The sequence below is a fragment of the Equus caballus genome, chromosome 1, assembly GCF_041296265.1.
Source record: "Equus caballus isolate H_3958 breed thoroughbred chromosome 1, TB-T2T, whole genome shotgun sequence".
NCBI classification, from domain to species: Eukaryota; Metazoa; Chordata; class Mammalia; order Perissodactyla; family Equidae; genus Equus; species Equus caballus.
Window position 1 is genome coordinate 6,284,618 of NC_091684.1, and position 19,868 is coordinate 6,304,485.

At 45.9% G+C, this 19,868-nt stretch overlaps 1 protein-coding gene across 11 annotated transcripts in view; it reads right to left on the reverse strand.

The window, feature by feature from the left end:
* The window catches only part of PTPRE (protein tyrosine phosphatase receptor type E), a 171,607-nt gene that overhangs the window by 135,859 nt on the left and 15,880 nt on the right, over positions 1–19,868 (reverse strand). For 2 of the 11 annotated variants that reach the window (XM_070252020.1, XM_023637056.2), the window contains exon 1: positions 80–474. The exons of 4 other annotated variants lie outside the window; for them this stretch is intronic. The gene's annotated coding sequence lies outside the window, so the exon portion shown is untranslated. Of the gene's footprint in view, positions 1–79; positions 477–19,868 lie in introns of those variants that run through there. 5 more of the 11 variants (XM_070252105.1, XM_070251941.1, XM_070251828.1 and 2 more) reach the window with 4 other exon arrangements.

A 19,868-nucleotide genomic window follows, 5' to 3' on the forward strand; every position in this document is an offset into this window, starting at 1 on the left:
ACTAACTGACCCTCAGTGTCTGAGGGCGCTTCTCAGCCACCTCCCAGATCCACCCCAGTCCGTCTCGGTCCACCCTCACCTCAAGGTGAAGCCTCAGCACGCACCGAGGCTCTCTCAGAAGCCTGTGGGCTCCGCAGGGGACCTTCCACGGAGGCACGGCGGGTCAAAGGCAAGCGTCCCACAGAGGTGAACTACCACCTTCTCTTCCTCTTCAACTCCATGCAGGACCAGGAGAGAACCCAACACTGGCAGGTGCCTCCCAGGGGTGAGCCAACATCACGGATAAAACACAGATTGCACTTCTGTGTCCGTTTACCTCAGAGCAAGCAGGTGAGGAGCGAGGGGTGACAAATCTTGGGGAAGGAAATGCATCACTGACAGGAAAGGAAAACGGCTCTGGACCTCACCCTTTGAAGCTTTGAGAAAAAGACAGCTCCCGCTCTGCCCAGATATCTCACTCTCGTTGGCCTCTGTGACTGCCCTGGGGACACATGACCTATTTCCCCAAGGACGTGTCGTAACAGTGAGTCTCTGGTTTATTGCCAAACCCTGTTCCTGTGGAGGAAGGCAGCACGCACTCCATCTACATCAGCTTCCTCTGCAGCAAGGCTGGCCCTCAGTGTTTGTGACATTTGTCATGAGAAAGGGGCCTCCTCAACAAGAGCTGGGAGCAGACAGTGAAACACAGGTGCCCTGGGCAAGGAGCCGAAAGTCTGGCTGGCACATTGCAGGCTTGATGCACAAGGCCAGACAGGGACATCTTTTGCCCATTGCCAGTTCATTCTGGAAGCTTCCCCACCTGCCAGTTCCTCAAATCACCTGGCTCTGCCCTGCACACCTGTCACAGGAGCGGCACAGCTGAGAGGGGAGGCTTTTAGAGATTGTGTGATCCCAGCTCCAAATTCGCTCGTTAGTCCAACGAGTTCAAACATCAACCATGTACCAGTGCTGAGCTAAGTTCTGGGGATGAGGGGGAGGAGTGAGGAAGCCGCATGGCCTCCCCTCATGTCCAGCAGAGGAGAGGGGCTTGCAGGCAGATCAATGCCACCAAGCGCCAGAGGTGCTGTGACAGCCACAATAAGCCCTCCCCCTTCCCAGACTGACCCTCTTCCTTTCCACCAGATAGAATGTGCTGCCAACCTCCCAGCTGCCTGATCACCTGGGGGCTGTCCTGGCACCTCCTTCTTTTTCTCCAAACATCTACCTAAGTCACTGTTTCCTGAAAATTGTGCTTTCTGAAAACTTGTGGAACTGGCCCACTTTCTCCATCCTGTTGCCACTCACCTAACTCAGGGCCCGATTATCTCTCACTGTAACAGCTTCCCAACTAGTCTCTTGCTTCCAGGCTTGTACCTCTACGAGCCTGTTATGCACATGGAATCAGCGGGATCTTTCATATATACAAATCCATCTGTCACTCTCCTGCGTAAACTCTTTAAATGGCTTTCCACAGTATGCTCAAATTCTTTATAAGGACTTCATGGTCTGATCTTTGCCTACTTTTCTAGCTTCATCAACCTATCCATCCCTGGGTAGATCAATCACCTACTATCCATCTACCTGTCCACCCACCCACCCACCCATCCATCCACCAACCAATCAATACTTACTGCCTACCTCCCAGAGCTGCTCATCTGGCCCTAACCGTCATACTGTCATTACGACATCACAGCTATGGTCTTACTCTTTTTTTTTTTTTTTTAAACTGCTGAAGCTTCAGTCTCTTTCTTTTTTTAAAGATTTTATTTTTTTCCTTTTTCTCCCCAAAGCCCCCCAGTACATAGTTGTATATTCTTTGTTGTGGGTCCTTCTTAGTTGCGGCATGTGGGACGCCACCTCAGCGTGGTTTGACGAGCAGTGCCATGTCCGCGCCCAGGATTCAAACCAACGAAACACTGGGCCACCTGCAGTGGAGTGCGCGAACTTAACCACTCGGCCACGGGGCCAGCCCCCTATGGTCTTACTCTTAATCGCCAGTCCTGCTTAATACCCTAGTCTGGTCCCTGGATCATCACTGAGCCCTCTGTGCAAGAACTTACCCTGGACTTCAGCCCTTCTGGCAGCAGGGCCCTGATTTGCTGTTGCCCTCCACCCTGGCCATTTGCTGACATATTTCCCTGACGGGAACTCCTTTGCCTGCTCTTGGGTTCCACAGTGCTGAGTTCCCAAATTTGTTGGGACAGTCCCATTGCTTCTTATTAGATTCCTCAACCCCAATAAACAATGGGAACCCCTTCCTCCTCCTTCCCCAAAGTCTGCAGCCAGGTCAGCACTTCCCGTCCACACACCCCCCCCAACCAACACGGCCCACCCCAGTGGGTAGGCCCAGCTCTGGGCAGGGTCACTGCCAGCCTGCCTATCCAGCTGCTGAGGAGCAGGCCTCCCCAGCTCTGTTCTGGGACTGGTGGAGGTGAGGGCTGGGGAAGCTTGAAATTAAAAGGGTCAAGGGAAGACAGACAAAATCCCTCTGGGAAGCGCTGACCAACTGCAGAGTCGGGTGGTACCAAGACCGCCAATTCCCTTTGCCTGAGAGAATGAAATCGGGTGCACCTCTCCTGCCTGAGAGGCCTCCAGACCACTCCAGGCAACAAGACTTCGGGGGCTTGGGTCCTGGTGGGTGAGTCCTCACGTGACACTGGCACTGCCTACTGTGGAAGGGGCCTTCACCATGCTCCTTCCAAACAGGGAAGGAGGCTGCTCCCAACCCCGACCCTTCTGTGTGGGAGAAGACCTCACAGGGAACTTCAGGAATCAACAGAACCCTGGAGGAAGGCCCAAGGCCCTTCAGGCTAGTGGCAGAGAGCTGCTAAGAAAGGACTAGCATGTGTTATTCCTCAAAACAGAGGTTACAGGGCAGCAGAGACTGGCAGTCAGGCAAGGGTGGGGGCTCCTTACAAATAGTTAAGGGAAAAAGTGTAAATCTTGATATAGCCCAGATCTTTATTGATGAACACATACCACTGCAGTATGCAGAAAAACGTAAATTTATAAAAAGTCGACATAGACACGAGCATGTTTTGCTCTGAACTACATGTATAGGGAAGGTTTCCTTAAATGACCTCTCTCAAGTTTAGAGACTCTTATTGTTTTCGTTAGGACAGGATGTGGCGATGCTGGCGGAGTTAACAAGAGAAGGATAAAATCATGAAGAATTATCAGGGTTTCTGTTAGACCAAAGAGATAAAAATATGAAAGTCATTCAGGAATCCTGACCCATGTGATAAAAATTAGCTCTGAGTTCAAAGACGTCTGGGCCTCGTGATCAGAGAAGCAGCCCTCAGGTTCCTGCTCTTGTAGGATCTTTCAAAAATTGTGGTAAAATATACTTAACATAAAATTTACCATTTCCACCCTTTCTGAGTGCACAGCTCAGTGGCATTAAGTACATCCACAGCGCAGCCATCACCATCATCATCTCCAGAAGATTCTCATCTTCCCAAACTGAAACTCTGTCCCCAGTAAACAACAACTCCCATCCCCACCCCCAGCCTCTGGGGGCCTCCACCCTGCTGTCCGTCTCTGTGAATTTGTCACTGGCTTATCTCACTGAGCACAATGTCCTCAAGGTTCATCCATGTTGTAGCCTGTGTCAGAACGTCACTCCTTGTGAAGGTGGAATAACGTTCCATTATATGGATACACCACATCTGTTTATCCATTCATCTGTGGATGGACACTTTGTATGATTTGGCTTTCAGCTCTAAAGACAAAGGATCAAATTGAATTTGATCAAATTGACCAATTAAAGGCATAAGTTTGTGAGTTGATTTGCTTTTTAGACCAAGGATATTGTACAACTTAAAGAAAAATTTTATTTTATAAACTTCCATTTTAGACAGGTAGGTACACAGCATCCAAACCCCTGACTCCTCATCTCCTCAACAGTCTTCCATTCCTCATGATTCGTACAGCCTCTGATGGCGAGCAGATGCAGCAAGATCCTCGGTTCCCTTTGCTTAAAACATCCTCCTGGAATTGAAGGCTGTCTTTTCATTTCCACTTATTCTCATGACTTCTGACACGTTGATCGCAGGCTTCCTGGCATGTCAAGCCACGCTTCTACATGCTCTTGATCGGCCTGCAGGAGAGCTGGCCTGCATTTGGGGCGATGATGACCTATTTTTCCCTGTGAGATATTATGAGAAGACACCCAGTTTCGCAGATAAGTGTCAACATTTCACCCATTTTCTTTGCCTTTTTCTCCACTGTTGACACAGTCTGGGCTATGCTGATGAGATCACCGTGTGTCCACATTCTCGCCGTGGCTCTCCACTCAGCCTAGAGGGAGAGATGGGCTGCCCTCGACAGTCCAGGAAGACTGGACACAAAGGCAGAGCCCTCAAGTGTGCCCATGGGGATCTGGCTCAAGGAGTCTTAGCAAGATGGAGGAGGTGGGGCTGTATTCTGGAAAAGGCAGGGGAACAGACATCTGAAAGTAAAGAAATGAGCCAAGAATGCATCAGTTGGGATGGAGAACCAACCGCCCAGAGACCAAACGCAGCCAGGAAGCACATCCTAAGAAGTCACCTGGTGCATAAACAGTATTTTATTCAGTTTTCCACATTTTTTAATTTTAGCATTTGACAATGAAATCTAGATGCCCAACTTCCCTTGAAAAACTGGAAGATGTGCCCCTGGGGCCGCACTCTGTGCATCCACGTGGGCTGACCCTGAGCAGGGGCGCCCCTTGTGGTGGGGGTAGGGGCTGCTCCTCCCAGCTCAGGCAGGCCCAGCTCTCCTGGTCCACGGACCGCACCTGCCTGGCATGTGCCTTTGTGACCCCTCTTGGGGCTGCTGTACGAGCGCACAGAACAGAATGGGCACTCGGTAAATGCATTGTTCCCAGGACTGCTGAGGAATCCCGAGATGGGGAAGGAGGAGGCAGAGGGTCCTAGTTGGAAGGAAAGTTTAATCTGTAGTCCCTGATTTTAACACTTGGAGACATTCAAAATCAGAACGACCTCTGCAGCCTAGCACAAGCTCTGCTTTTTCAGTGGCACTGACCTTGACCTCTCTGACATCCCAGGGCTCCTCCTTCCACCAACACTGCCGCTCTACAGTTTCCCATCCCGCCCTCTGTGCTTTGCTAGCCTACTGCTCTCCGTTCTGAGAGGGGCTTTGCCAGCTCAGCGCCTCCTCCTGGCTCCACGTTCTGCTCCGCTCAGGCTCAGGTGGGAAGCCCTTCACCTGTTCATTCCCTGAGCATGTGCTAGGCCCTTCTGAGTACCAGGGACTGCCAGGCACCCAGGGCACAGGGAAGAAGCTCACGGCCTCTAGGGGACACGAACAAGTGAACTGGGGGTCACACACTGTTGGACAGGTGCCATGACAGAGAAGAGGCCTGTGAACTTGTTCATTCTATCTCCCAATCCCAGACATGGGGCATGGCAGCATGCCTGTTGCATGGTAGAAGGCCTAGTGCTCAGAACCACGCCTGACCCACAGCAGGAGTCGCAGTAGCACCCAGTGAAGGGAGGAATGACCCAGGTGCAGGGGAAGCAGGAGGGAAGAAGTCCCTGAGGGCTTCTCGGAGGAAGGCATGATACTTGAGCAAAGACTCGGATGAGGGGTGCATGCAGTGGGGGCATCCCAGGCTGCACGAACAGCATGCTGAGTGGGTGCAGGTCATCAGGAGGAGCGTGAGCCAGAGTGCGCCCGGGGGACAGCGGGATGGGAAGTGTTGCAGGTGGGCAGGGGTCCGGTAAGTGCTTTGTTCTCTAGGTTAAGCAGACGGGGCTCTTGCAGGAAGACGCTGAGGAGCTTCCAGGATGTTTAACCAAGGAAGCGCCAAAGTCAGGGCAGGGTTTTCAGAAAGACACTCTGGGGATGGATATAGGATAGACCAGAACTGCCTCTCCTTCAAGGGCCATCTCTGCCCTCTGGGCCCTGCCTCTGCTTGGGGCTCACTCACCTTGGAAGCTCTTTCCAGCAGCCTTGGCCCACCCTGGCTGGGCGGAACGTGCCTCCTTGGGTGCCTCCTTCACTTTCTGTGTATTTGAACTGCCTCCCCAGCTGGACTGGTATCCCAGTGAGGTCCAGGCCATGCTTTCTCTCTCTACATACCCCCCTCACATAGAGCTACAGGGACCTGCACCCCACTGACCCTTCAGAAATGTGTGTCACAACTGCTAATGATAACAATGAATCCTATGTTTGGGCCTCTGGCTTGTTTTTTCTGGAACAATGAGAATTCAAATGTGAGACTCTGCACTCATCTTTCAAAGATAAAACTTAACATGTACTGGATATTTGCTGTTGAAGAACAGGAAGTTTCTAAAAATAAAGAATAGTGTAGGAATAAAAAAAAAGGGTCCCAAGAAAAATTCTTTAACTGATGGAATGATTCCTTTTTATTAGTAAAGGAAAAAGTTTTAAAGTCATATTTTACTGAAAAAGCTATAATGTGAACCACAAACCAATGATTTCACTCGCTGAAACATCTGGAAAGGCTCGTCACTGGAATGTTATGCTACTTAAATATAATGAATGACGGGGACTAGCTCGCAGCCTGTGTTCAGAAAGGCATTCATGAAATTCCGTTCAAAGGGAGGGGAACAGTTCTCCGTCGTAGCAGGCTTTTGCGTGTTGGGCGCCTCCCGTTCTTCACGGAAGATGTGATAACACAGCATCCTAATTCACTCCAACGTGGAGCTCCCTGGGATTTTCAGGTCCAGGCAGGGTCAGAGAGAAGAGATTTGGGGTCTGAGGATGGACATATTGCCTTCAATCAAGGTGGCCGGCTCAGTTTCTATTTTACCAATTCCAAGCAGTTACAGTAGCAGTGACACTAATTTTATCAACTTACTCCCAACAATCCCAAAAAAGAATATTAAGAAGGCATATTGTGGGAAATGTGTCTTAAAACTGTAAAAAGTAAAAAGTAATATCCATCCAGTAATCCTACCTCTGGGTACAGAGCCAAAGGGAATGAAATCAGTATCTCAAAGAGGGATCTGCAGCCCCACGTTTATTGCAGCATTACTCACAATAGCCAAGACATGGAACCAACCTAAGTGTCTGTCAGGGGATGAATGGATAAAGAAGATGTGATGTACACATACATATACACATCATGGAATATTATTCAGCCTTAAATAAGAAGGCAATCCTGCTATTTGCAACAACATGGATAAAACCGGAGGACATTGTGCTAAGTGAAATATGCCAGATGCAGAAAAACAAATACTACGTGATTTCACTTCTACATGGAATCTAAAAAAGTCGAACTCATAGAGCAGAGAGTAGAATGGAAGTTGCCAGGGGCTGGGAGGTGGTGGAAATGGGGAGATGTTGGTGAGAGGGGACAAATTTCCAGTTCTCAGGTGAATAAGTTCTGGGGGTCTAATGTACTGCATGGTGACTATAGTTAATAACACTGTATCACATACTTGAAAGTTGCTAAGGGAGCATCTTGTATTCTCACCACACATGCACACAGAGGTAACTACGTAAGGTGATGGAGGTGTTAATTAGCTTGATTGTGGTAATTATTTCATAATGTACACGTGTATCAAATCATCATGCTGTACACCTGAAACATATACCATAAAAAAGTAACATCCACGTGAAAAGTATTTTGAATGGAAGAAAATATAAACTTACTTTTTTAAAAACGTGTATTTAACCAACAATTACAGTCACAACTGAGCAGTGCTCCGTGATTAGAACTAAGAGAATTCCAGCTCGACGGTACACACCCCCTAATTAAAGGGCTGCTATGCAGGCTGGTTCACAGCAATTATCTAATTTAGAGATTTTTTTCATCAATTCCCTTCACAGTGAAGAAACTGGGTCCCCAACACGGAAGCAACCTTGCACACAACCAGTCATGGCAGGACGAGGCGAGAGTGCAGATCTCTTGACTTGTAAACCAGTGTCACACCCTGCTAGGCTGCTATTCTGAAATAGAGGGGAATGAAAGCTTTACAAATATATATATATATAAAATGGTATTATCTACTTGAATATTATTCATTCATCTTTATTAATATGTCTGTGTAAGAGCCACGGAGTTCACACACACACACACACACACAAGTAGCTTATTAAAAAAGGCTTGGGCAAGGAACTCCCCCTTTCTTGCCTTCTGATATTGATTCTGCCTGGATGAGAAATGACCCTGGGGCCTCTGTTTCCTCATCCGCAAAACGTCATCCCTGGTTTGGGCAATTGCTAGAACCTCATTTCAGATCAGAAAGTCCAGGATTCTAATTATAAATTACTCTCACGGTTTAATTGGGACAAGTGTGAAGTTTCAAATCAGCTGATTTTCAACAATTCCAATATGACTGAACTATACAGGGTGCTGGAGAGGAATTTTAACCAAATGATTCATGAGGAGGTGCCTTTTACTCCTTCCTGAGGTGGGGAAAAATGTAGATTTTAAAAAAGGCATCGTCATGTGAGTAAATACATTTAAGTCACATCTTTAAAACCTTAATCCCACTAAGAAACGTTTTGCAGCCAGGTCACCAGAACCAGCAACTTCACTTTTTCATTTGGTTTGCTTTCCAAGCATTTTCAGGAATAAAGCTATCGGAGTTATGTCTGCACGAGAACGTAATTGCCTACAGGAGGGAGGAGCATATAAACACAGGGATTACGAGTCTCAGATCTCAGTACCCCTGTCACTCACCTCCGTTGTGCCAAGAATCAGTATTTATATCTCTTCAAGGACGACAACAACAAACACTTGGTCATCTTTAAACTGAAGTGGAATTAGAACTTCTCAGCGAATTGGCAGCTAGAAAATCATCTGGGGGAGCAGTTCCAAACACTCAGTGAGCTGGCATAAGCAGTTTTACGAGTTACAACACTCACCGACCTGGGTTTCAGAATTAACTCCTCAGTACGATTACAGATTCTGGCAAACCCAGACATCGATAGATAGATAGATAGATAGATAGGTAGCTAGATAGAAACTAGCCACTATTAATTACGTACCATGAACATTAAATTAGCTCAAATAAAGTCACTTCAAATTACATTTTCATTTAAATGATAAACCCCAAATCCATACTCATTTATGAAACAGTCTTGACACAAACTTCACTATGGGATTGCTATTCTGTGCCACGATCAGTGAGGTTCCTAAATTTTTTCTTTTTATTTATTTATTTACTTATTTTTTAATATTGGCACCTGAGCCAACATCTGTTGCCAATCTTTTTTCTCTTCTTCTTCTCCCCAAATCCCCCAGTACATAGTTGTATATTCTAGTTGTAGGTCCTTCTAGTTGTGCTATGTAGGACGCTGCCTCAGCGTGGTTTGATGACTAGAGCCAGGTCCATGCCCAGGATCCGAACCGGCGAGACCCTGGACTGCTGAAGTGGAGTGCACTAACTTAACCACTGGGCCACAGGGCCGGCCTCAATTTTTCTTTTTAAGTATGAGGTAGAAAACAATTCTGTCACCATTTAAAAGACGACATCAACCCCTAGGAGACCTTATAAATAGAGAGTAATTTTCAAATTTAAGTATGAAATAAAAGGCGTATTGTATTCAGTGAAAAGCGAAGGGTTGGCTGCCACTTGGGGAGGCGAAGGAAGAGCGTGTCCCCCATGCACTCATGCCAGATGAGTGTGTCCCAGACACTGCAAACCTGAGCCTCAGAGGCCAATGCCACCTGCACATCAAGGAGGAAGGTGACTGGGACGGGGCAGAGGGAAGGAGGTCTTGACAGCAGACATCGAAAAATCTCTACTTATTTGCTTCACGGCCACAGTAAGGAATCAGGCAATTTGGGGCTTGGTCTAAATGACCAACACTGGGCGCTCCTTCCAGGACCTTCTACCTTGGCGAGGAGCCTGGGGGAGGTCCCTGTGCCTGTCTGGGTTCTTAGCAGACCCTGTCTTGGGCACTGGAGGGAGACTGCAGCTCCCTACTGCCTCCAGCTAACCCTGCAAGGGGGCGGAAGCATCTCCAAGCCAGGGTGCTCTGCAAAATGGATCAGAGAAGGTGCCCTTGGGTGGAGATGGGGTCCTGCTGGGAGAAGGGGGGCACCCCTGGGGCAGCACTGGGAGGAATGGATGGAGCTTCAGGGCCCAGATACCAGCTCAGGCCGGAAGGGCCTGTGTCATAAACAGCTGCCACAGAGCAGGTGGCTGCATCTGGGCATGCCAGGAGGAAGGACAAGGAGGAAGGCCAGAGTGCCCCCTGGCAAAGGGACTCGAGCCTGGGAAGTGGGCTGGCTGAGTGATCTCACATGCCTCACCAGCTCAGAGCCTGAAATGCCCCCAGGGCTGATTTTTGTCACAAAAGCTCTGCCTCACTCACGGCCAAGCAGCAAGCTGCCTGTGAGCAGGGCCACCTTGGTACCATGGGAGCAGGAAACCACAGCCTCCTGGGCAGAGGAGGAACGAGGAGGACTGGACAGCACCCAGAGGGGCTGCTGGCAGGGGTTGGGGGTGGAGAGGATGGCACTGTCAGTCTGCATTGTCAGTCATACGTCCTTGCCGCCAGCCTCTCCTTGGAAACGGGAGGAGAGGAGGACAGACACAGATGGGCACACCCACTAATTAGAGGGTTGGCAAATGCCACAGAGGTATGTAGAGGCAGAGGCGGTGATGGGGAGGACAGAGTCAGGCAATGCAGGGTGGGCCGGAAATTTCCTTTCAGGACAGATGCTCACAGTGGGGTCCCGTGTTCAGTGTTGCCGCCGAAGAACAGAGTAGCCCCCTCCTTCCAGGTCTAAAGGAGGAGGCCTCCCAGTGGGTGCTGCCCCTGGGATGTGGAGCCTCACAGATACCCAACTCCGGAGGCTGTGTCTTATGGATGGGCCACCACCCCACAGCTGAGCCAACAATTCCCACACACACGTGCTGAGCCCCTCTTGCGGCAGACATGTCAGGCACCCCAGACGCAGAACGGGAAAATGCAGGCCCCTGCTCCTCAGTGCTCCAAACCCTCAGCAGAGCATCGGGCTAGTGGGGTGGGGATGAGCTTCTCTTTGTTTCCCAAGAAAGGGAACACGGGACCGAGGGTGTCTCGTGTAAGCTGGGTCAGATCGGCCCCCAAGTTTCCTAAACCAGGTCTGAGCCAAGAAGGTGACAAACGTCCAGCATCCAGGGAGCCCACCATTTCCTAAAGTTGTGCTTATCCTTGCGGAAGAATGCAGCCTTCAGGGAAATTTAAACCATCACCAAGCTGGCCACGAAGTAAATTAGGTTTTCCAGTTTGGAGAGATAGCCAAGCTCAATTTGCAGATAGCGTCTTCTTTCTTGAAGAGTGGATTTCAAAGACAAGTCCCAAAAGGTAAATGTGTGTGACTCTCTCCAAAGCAAATAAATATTCTAACACTTTAAAGGACAGGAACATTGTCTTAACGCAACATTCACACTCGGGCTCTCAACAGTGAAGCCAGAAAATGAACACCAGTGAGCTGAGAATGGACCTGCAGGGGCGGCTGGCGCCTGACACCTTCAGCGAGCCCATGTACAGGGCTAGGAAAAAAAGGAAGCTGAACCTCATGGCTTTTCATTTTGCTTTCGATTCCAAGATTATCCCCTGCAAAGAATGTTCATTTCAGAAACCTCATCTATTCTTTAATGGTCCTAGAATGTTTCAGACCAAGTGTGAGAAAGAAAGCTGAATGAGTTACAACCACCAGAATGCTTTCTCTCTCTACCTCTGTGTGTGTGTGTGTGTATTTGGTTGTTTAACCAGCAGGTGTCTAGGTCTTCCTAAGTGACAAATTGTTTTCTTAGACATTACTTCATTAAATCCTGCTATTGAGATGATCGTTTCCATGATGGGAACATTGAGGCTTGAGACCACAGGACTTGCCAAAAACGGCCCAGCATGGAGGGGTGGGGGACTGGAGAGAGAAAGGCTAACCCCACGCCCTCTGCTCTGCCACATGGGGTAGACCCATCTTTCCAGGTGAGAGAGGTCACCCTGGGCAACCCCATGGAGGAAAATAATGATGTGTGCTTAGGATTACTTTCTCCATTAAATGCCAGGAAACCTCAGACACAGTCTTGATGTTATAATTAAACAGCTTTTTAATATTAATTTGTGATTATGCTTGCAAGAAAATTCCTAGGAAACTTAAAATATGCCATACATTTGAGCAGGTTTTCCTCTATCATACATCAGAATTCTCTCAGAGTTTAATTTGGCCCATGCTGTAAACAATTCCTCATTTTCATTCAGAATGTGTAGCATGTTGCTATGTTTTCAGGAAGGAGAAAAATCATCTTAATTTATGTAAAGAGTATTCCTAAAGATATGTATAATAGAGTCCGTGAGGCATAAACACCAAATGTGTAAACATCACAGAATTATCCCAGCACATATTGTCTGGGAAACGGAAACAAATCCCTTTGCTACAAATAGGCACTCGGGAGAAGCTCGAATTTTGTTATTTTGCTGTTAATGCATGTGCCAGGGGGTGGCAGGCAGAAACCTAAAAATATCCCCCAAGATTCCCACTCCTCGGCTTTGTCCATCAAACGCTAAGGTAGGTGCTGCTGGGAAGGGACTGTGCAGATGGAATTAAGGTTACTAATCAGCTGATTTTAAAATAGGGAGATTTTCCTGGATTATTGGGGTGGGTTCAATATAAGGACAGAAGAGGAACAGAGGGAAAGAGACATGTGGCAGAAGGAGACGGCAGAGATATCTGAAGCATGAGAGGGACTCCCCCAAACACTGCTGGCCCGAAAGATGGAAGAAGGGGCCCAGGAGCCAAGGTATGGGGGCATCCCGGAACCTGAGGACCACCCCAGCCGACAGCCAGCATGGAAACAGGGAGCTCGCCTGAATGACCTCGGCAGGGGAGTCATCCCAAAGCCTCCAGCAGGGAGCCCAGCCTGCAGACACACCGAGACTCTAAGCATAGAGCCCGCTGAGCCATTCTGTGCCGACTTCCGGCCCCGGGAAAGTGTGGGATAAGAAATGGGTATCGTGTGGTCATTTGTTACAGAAGCAACAGGAAACTGATGTGGGTGAGTGGGAGTATGGCCACGGGCACACACATGTGCAAATGACCAAAAGTGTCCTTTTTCCACGCTCCTTTCTTTATAGCCGAAGAGAAAAGCAGCGTAGAAGTGATACCAGCAAACTGAAGCTGCAATGATGTGTGTACATGAGACTCATGAGACTTGCAGTGGCCTCCACATGGCTCTGCTTTATAACTGTTCTTGTCTTTTCATCCCTGAACATCTTCATTTTCCCACAGGGACTGAACACAGCTGGAAGGCAAGAATCCTTTTTTTATAACTCTTCTTCCGCAAACCATAAGCACTTAACACATATTTACATAGGCTAAGTGTGCCAAATATAAAACTTAAGCCATCTATTTATCACTAAAGCTCATTCTAAAGCAATAATTAACACATGGTGGAGTTCTTCACCGTGGTATAATTTTTGTGTGTGTGCCAAACATTAATTTTTCAACATGCACATGGCATTTACTTTTCCTTTTTAATTTTTTTTCTTGCTGATTGGGAAAGAATAGAATCCTAAGTAAGGCCCTTTGTTGAATTAAAAAACTACAGCACAACATTTCTGTACCTTATATCTTCCTTATATTCCTTAATAGAAGAACTACAAAACAAAACTAATAGACTGATTATAAATAAGCATATGGTTCCTAAAAATGTTAGCCATTAAACACTGTACTGAAATTTGACTCAAGATTCAGTTATGACTAAGTTGAAATTTAGCTGCCCACTTAAAAGAGTCCATAAAGGACTTTTCAAAAAATATCTCAACGAGATAAAAAGCATTTTTGCTGGGAGATGGGTTCCCCTGGGGAGCTGTGATAAAAAAAAAACAGGGATCAAAGCAGAAAAATACGCCAGTCCACAACGTTGTGGAGATAACCACAAACAGGATAAAACACACATGCATACTTTTATTGTGAGTTAAGAGAGAGCTCCTAATTCTAAGCTGGAATAGGACCATTCTCCTGGAACATGCTGGTTCACATTTTTCTTGAAACTTAAGATTACTTCTATTTGGGTAAAGAATCAAAGCGAACCAAAGAATTTCATAAATAAAAATAAAAGAAATGCCTTACTGCTCACTGAAGAGAAGGGAGGCACAAGGATCCTGCCCACACGTGAGGGTGATGCTTTGAAATCCCTTTTTATGTACACAGAACAGAAAGACAGAAGGAGGGGGCAGTGGTATATTCCATTGTGGGCAAGCTACCGCCTTCAAAGTCGTGCGTGGCAGTCTTTGAGCAAGGTAGATGTGCCACAGGAAAGTGCAAAAATGTAAAGAATAAAGACATTTTAAAGCTAGTGCATCTTCCAAGGGTTCTGAACCTTCCTGGTAACATGGATGACTTTGGCCAGCTAGTGAGCTTATTCTCAGCATAAAGCTTATAACTGCATAACATAAAATATATAGGACCAAAACCCCAGTTTTTAAAATGGGCAAAAGATTTGAACAGACACTACCAAAAAAGATGTACAGTTGGCAAATAAGCACAGGAAAAGATGCTCAATACCACCAGTTATTAAGGAAATGCAAATTAAAACTGCAATGAGATACCACTGCTTGCCTATAAGAAAGGCAAAAATTTAAGAAAGGAAACAACTGACAATATCAAATGTTGGCAAGGGTACAGAGCAAGTGAAACGCTTATAGACTGCTGGTGAGAAAGCAAATGGTACATCTACTACGGAAATAGTCTGGAAGTTTCTTATAAAGTTAAACATACATAACACGCAATCCAGCAATAAATCCTGCTTGCTTATCCAAGTGAAATGAAAATTTAGATTCACACAGAAACCTACACGCACATGTTATAGCCATTTTATTCATAAGTGTCCCAAAATAGAAACAACCCAATGTCCCTCAAGTGGGGAATGGTTAAACACACAGTGGGACATCCACACAATGGCGTACAACTCAGCAATGAAACAGCATGAACTATCGACACACACCACAACGAGAATGATTCTTAAATCCCTCTGCTAAACGAAAGAAGCCAGACGCAAAAGGCTACACATTGCATGATTCCATTTACATGACATTCTAGAAGAGGCAACGTTATAGAGATGGAGAGCAGATCAGAGGTTGCCAGGAGTTGAGGTGGGTTGCAGGGTCTGATTCTAAAGATGCAGCAGGAGAGAACTTTTCTTTGGGGAGGTAACAAAACTTGTGTGTCACGATTGTGGTGTTGGTTACACAACTCTACGCATTTGTCAAAACTTGTGGAGCTGTACACCAAAAAGAGTGACTCTACTGTGTGTAAATTAAAAGTAAACTCTAAAAAGATTTTTTTAAATTGTTCCTACCAGAAAAAAAAAATTTAAGGTATGAGGGATATAGGATTACAAAGAAAGTCAATGATATGGAAATAAAGGCGTAAATCTTTTCCCTATCTAAATTTACAGACTCTCTGAATTCTAGCCACAAACTCTCAAGAGACCCCCGGTTAAGAATCCCAGAGTCCAGACCAACATGCTCAGGAAAGCTATGGAGAAAAGAGTCCCTGTGGCCAAAACAGTTTGCCATGTTGATGTTCCCTGCACCTTCTCAAGGGCGCCTGCTACTGGCCACAGCTCTCAACTCATGTGACCACACCTGGCAGAGCGCCTTGCGGGATGCGATCCAGGGAACGCTTTGGAAAGGTAATCTGGATTCTTGAGGGCAGTGACCATGGTTTCCAAACATTTGTGTCCCTAGCACGTGGCCCAGGTAGAGACTTGATAAACTCCTGTATTTGTTAAGCAAATGAAATAGCTTATCTTTGCTGATTTCTAAAAAAAATCAATTTTACCTATTTGCCATACAACTCAGACTTCAAGGAATTTACTCAAAATACTTTATTGCATTAATATTAAGGATTTACATAATAATTTAAACATAGAAAGGAATTTATAACTGTACTATTTACACAGAATACATCACAGAAGAAATTAACCTGAAAAATTACAGTTGATAGAACCCAATTCCATAAGCCAACATGAAGGCAAAGTATTTCCTAATTTTATTTTACAATGCATATTAAACTCCTTCCCCCTAATATAACAGCTTAATGTTGTAACTTGAAATGTATACCAATCCAATGTTTAATTTTGCTTTTAAGATTAAGTAGAATATGTATAATTTAAAAGTGATTTGAAACAGCAAGCGGCGTCATTTGGGCTTACAATTAATGAGGTTTTGACAAATGCAAACAAATTGAATGCATAAACCCATCCACAACATTCTCTGCATTTAACAGACATGTCACTTTGCATGGCCAGACAGCTAATTTTTGTTTTCCAGCGTGAAAGCTGATGTACGGTGACCTTGACCTCTGACACAGCTCTCAATGTTTTGTTCAGCTATAAAAGTTGAGCTGAAAGGACAATATGAAACCAAATGCTATGATTTTTTTCTAATGTGACGTCATTAGACACAGCCCTAAGCCACCAGATATTGTGCTTTCCAAAATGTTCTTTTGAAGGTAGACACACATTTCCAGTACACAATTCTGAGTCTGTACCCAGGATAGGATGTTTACTAGTTTCTCCTACTTAGTCAGCCTTGGAGGTAGACTCAGGATCAGACAAGCATGCTAATCTCACCCAGCACAGCAAATCTGTCACACACCCAGAAGAAACGGTTCTAGGCGCACAGAGAAAAACCATTAAAGACATTGGGAAAAAAGGACATGGATCGACACTGGAAAACTTGCAAAATAAGGATGGACAGAATCAATACAAACCAATGATCATGTGCGTGTTTAAAAACAGTCAAAGAATTGCCATATCTGCATTGAGTTTTGTACTATTTCCTTCCTGCTCAGATATTCCAGGCTCCAAGGAAACAAACACAGGCCTGTCAATAACAAACACGATTTACTGAAGGAGGGAGCGGGCCAGGAAGTGAGCACACGGAAGACGACCGGATAAACAAATGAAAGGCAGCTCAGAGAAAGGTTTCTTTGTTAAATTAAAGGAATTTTAAAGTTTGTCCAGATGCTTCATCCGATAGGTCTGAAAACCAGCAAACATGGAGGTTGGAAGGTGTGTGAAATCCTCAAATTAAGTTTCTTTGAAGTTTTGCTTTAACTATAAATCTGAAGGGTACCACTAATGCAATTTATGAATCTTGAGAAAAAAGCAATCCAGGATTACTGTATCTGGGAAATCAATATTCTAATAGGTTTTGTAGAATGCATCAATCTTAGTCAAAAAATGATGTTGTTTCTGTGTTTTATACCTAAAAACAATACAAAATATAGAGAAAGCCTTTTAAAAGGAATAAACCATGGTGCTTTACATAATAATAGTTCTATAATAATATTAATAGTAAATGCATTAAAATGCACCAGGTAAATAGGAATTCTTTTTCTTTTTCTTTTTTATTTGAGGAAGATTAGCCCTGAGCTAACATCTACCACTAATCCTCCTCTTTTTGCTGAGGAAGACTGGCCCTGAGCTAACATCTGTGCCCATCCTCCTCTACTTTATATGTGGGATGCCTGCCACAGCATAGCTTGATGAGTGGTGCTAGGTCTGCACCCAGGATCCAAACCAGGGAACCCCAGGCCACCAAAGTGGAGCGAACTTAACTGCTACACCACCAGGCTGGCCCCTTATTATTCTCTCTTAAAAGGAAAATCAAATCAGGAAAGTGATTCAGGATTCGCTTTATGCCCCAACATGGAATCAGAATCACCTGTATTCTGATATAAATGACTAAAATAACCCACTCAAAAATGTTATTTATTGGGACTGGCCCATGGCCAAGTGGTTAAGTTTATGCGCTCTGCTTCAGTGGCCCAGGGCTTCACTGGTTCAGATCCTGGGCACAGACATGGCACCACTCATCAGGCCACACTGAGGCAGAGTCCCACATAGCACAACCAGAAGGATCTACAACTAGAATATACAACTATGTACTGAGGGGCTTTGGGGAGAAGAAAAAGAAGAGGAAGAAAAAAAAGAAGATTGGCAACAGATGTTAGCTCAGGTGCCAATCTTTAAAAAAAAAAAATGTCATTTACTGTATTTTCTTTAGCCACATCTTTTACTCAGAGATGTGACCATCTCAAAATCATGGTCTGGAATTTCAGAAGGAGGCACAAAACCAGCTGCCGAGATCCGCGGGTAGCATGTTCTTCAAGCTCCTCCTTCCTCCTTGTCTGGCAAGATGCCCTGCTTGGGGAAGCAGCTCTGCCACCTGCTAGATACATGGCCCTGGACAACTCATTTGACTTCTCTGATCCTCAGTTTTGCTAACCATAGAATGGGCTGACATCTTCTACACATTAAATCTGAAATCCAGCCACACTAAGCGAATCCACCACCTCCTCCTGTGCTTTCTCAGACTCAGGCACCTTGCCACAATGGGTATGATTCCAGTATTTAAAGGCATGTGTTTTTGCATAACACAGTACCTGAAAATGTAAGCCAGCACTTCATCTAGTGCCAATCAATGACACCGATGGGTTCCAATGCTGGAGAAAAACGAAGCCAAATTAGACTTATGAGACATTAATACACTCCAGGTCTCTAAAAAGCCACCTCCCTAAAGGTGTGTGAGAACCTAGCCCCATGGTAGAAGCCACTCCAGTATAGTGGCCTGTTCCAGGAACCCTGTGGGTAAAAAGCGACAAGAGCTATGAATGTCCCTGACCCTTGGAGGCACCTGAATGGCAGCTATCATTAGCTCTCAATCTCTCAGTCTCTCTCTGTCTCTGTCCCTCTGTCTCTGGTCTCCCTCCCTCTCTGTTTCTCCATCTCTTTATTGGATTATGACAGCAGCCTCCTGACTGGTCTCTCTGCCTGTTCTTCATCCTTGTCTGATGATTATTCTGCTCCCGTGGCCACCAGGACTGTTCCGGACACACAGAACCTGTCACCAGACTGTGTGGCACAGAGTCGGAGTCTCTCCGTCCTGCTCACCACGCCCATCCCGTCCAGGCACCTGCCCGGTTTCTAGCCTCAGCTCCCTGCGCCCTGTTATCCAGGAAACAGGAACGCACCTCCAGGAAACCGAACAAAACATTTCTACTGTAACGTGAAAGCCTCTCACAGAAGAAAAACATGTCCAAGGTGAATTTCCAAATGTGACTCATGAGGTATAACAACTAAAGATGCTGCTCCTGCACTCATGCAAATACTCGCATTCTTAGTTCTTAAATACGCTCTTGAAACAGTCTTGCAGGTAAGAGAAAACAAATACTAGCTCTTTAAAAAATTTAATAGCCCATGCTTCCTTCCAGAAGACAATCAATTACAATGGAGAAAGAAAAATGAAAAAAACCCCAAACTCAGTGGTTTTTTTCACACAGTTATCTTTAAAGCTGTTCCACTTCCTCACTAAGAGCAAAAGGAAATCTAAATATTGGATACGCTGCCTCGAGACAATGCAACAGAGTCTTGATCTTAAAATGAAATGGTTAAGAAGCGGTTGTTTGTTCTCTAAAAGGATTAGCCGCTTTACAAAAGGATTATCTGCAGACTTCTAAAAGGTATTAAGCTTAGCCGGTGTATATAAACCTTGATTCAAATTAACATAACTGTTCCGGAATATATTCATATTGTAATACTGGACATACTCGCAGACAAAAATAACCCTTGGGCTCAGCACAAACCGGGTGCAGTGAGTGTCTGCTGTTTGGGGGCTGCCCTCAGCAATATGAACTCTCTTCCCACTTTTTGGCATCCCCCTCACGTGAACCCTCAGTGGCTCAGAGCACTCCGCCTCCCACGGTAGGATCCCCGGCTGGACGCACCCTCCATGCACCTGCAGTCAGAGTTTGGCAGGGAGGCGACACAGGCTCCAACAATCAATTGTACCCAAGACTTCGACGCTTCAGGGTGAGTTGCAGATCCAGAGATGCTTGAGAACTATTCAAAGAGGCCACAGTTTCAAGGGTCCAGTGGCAGGAGTGCCCAGCAGCATCAGCTGCCATG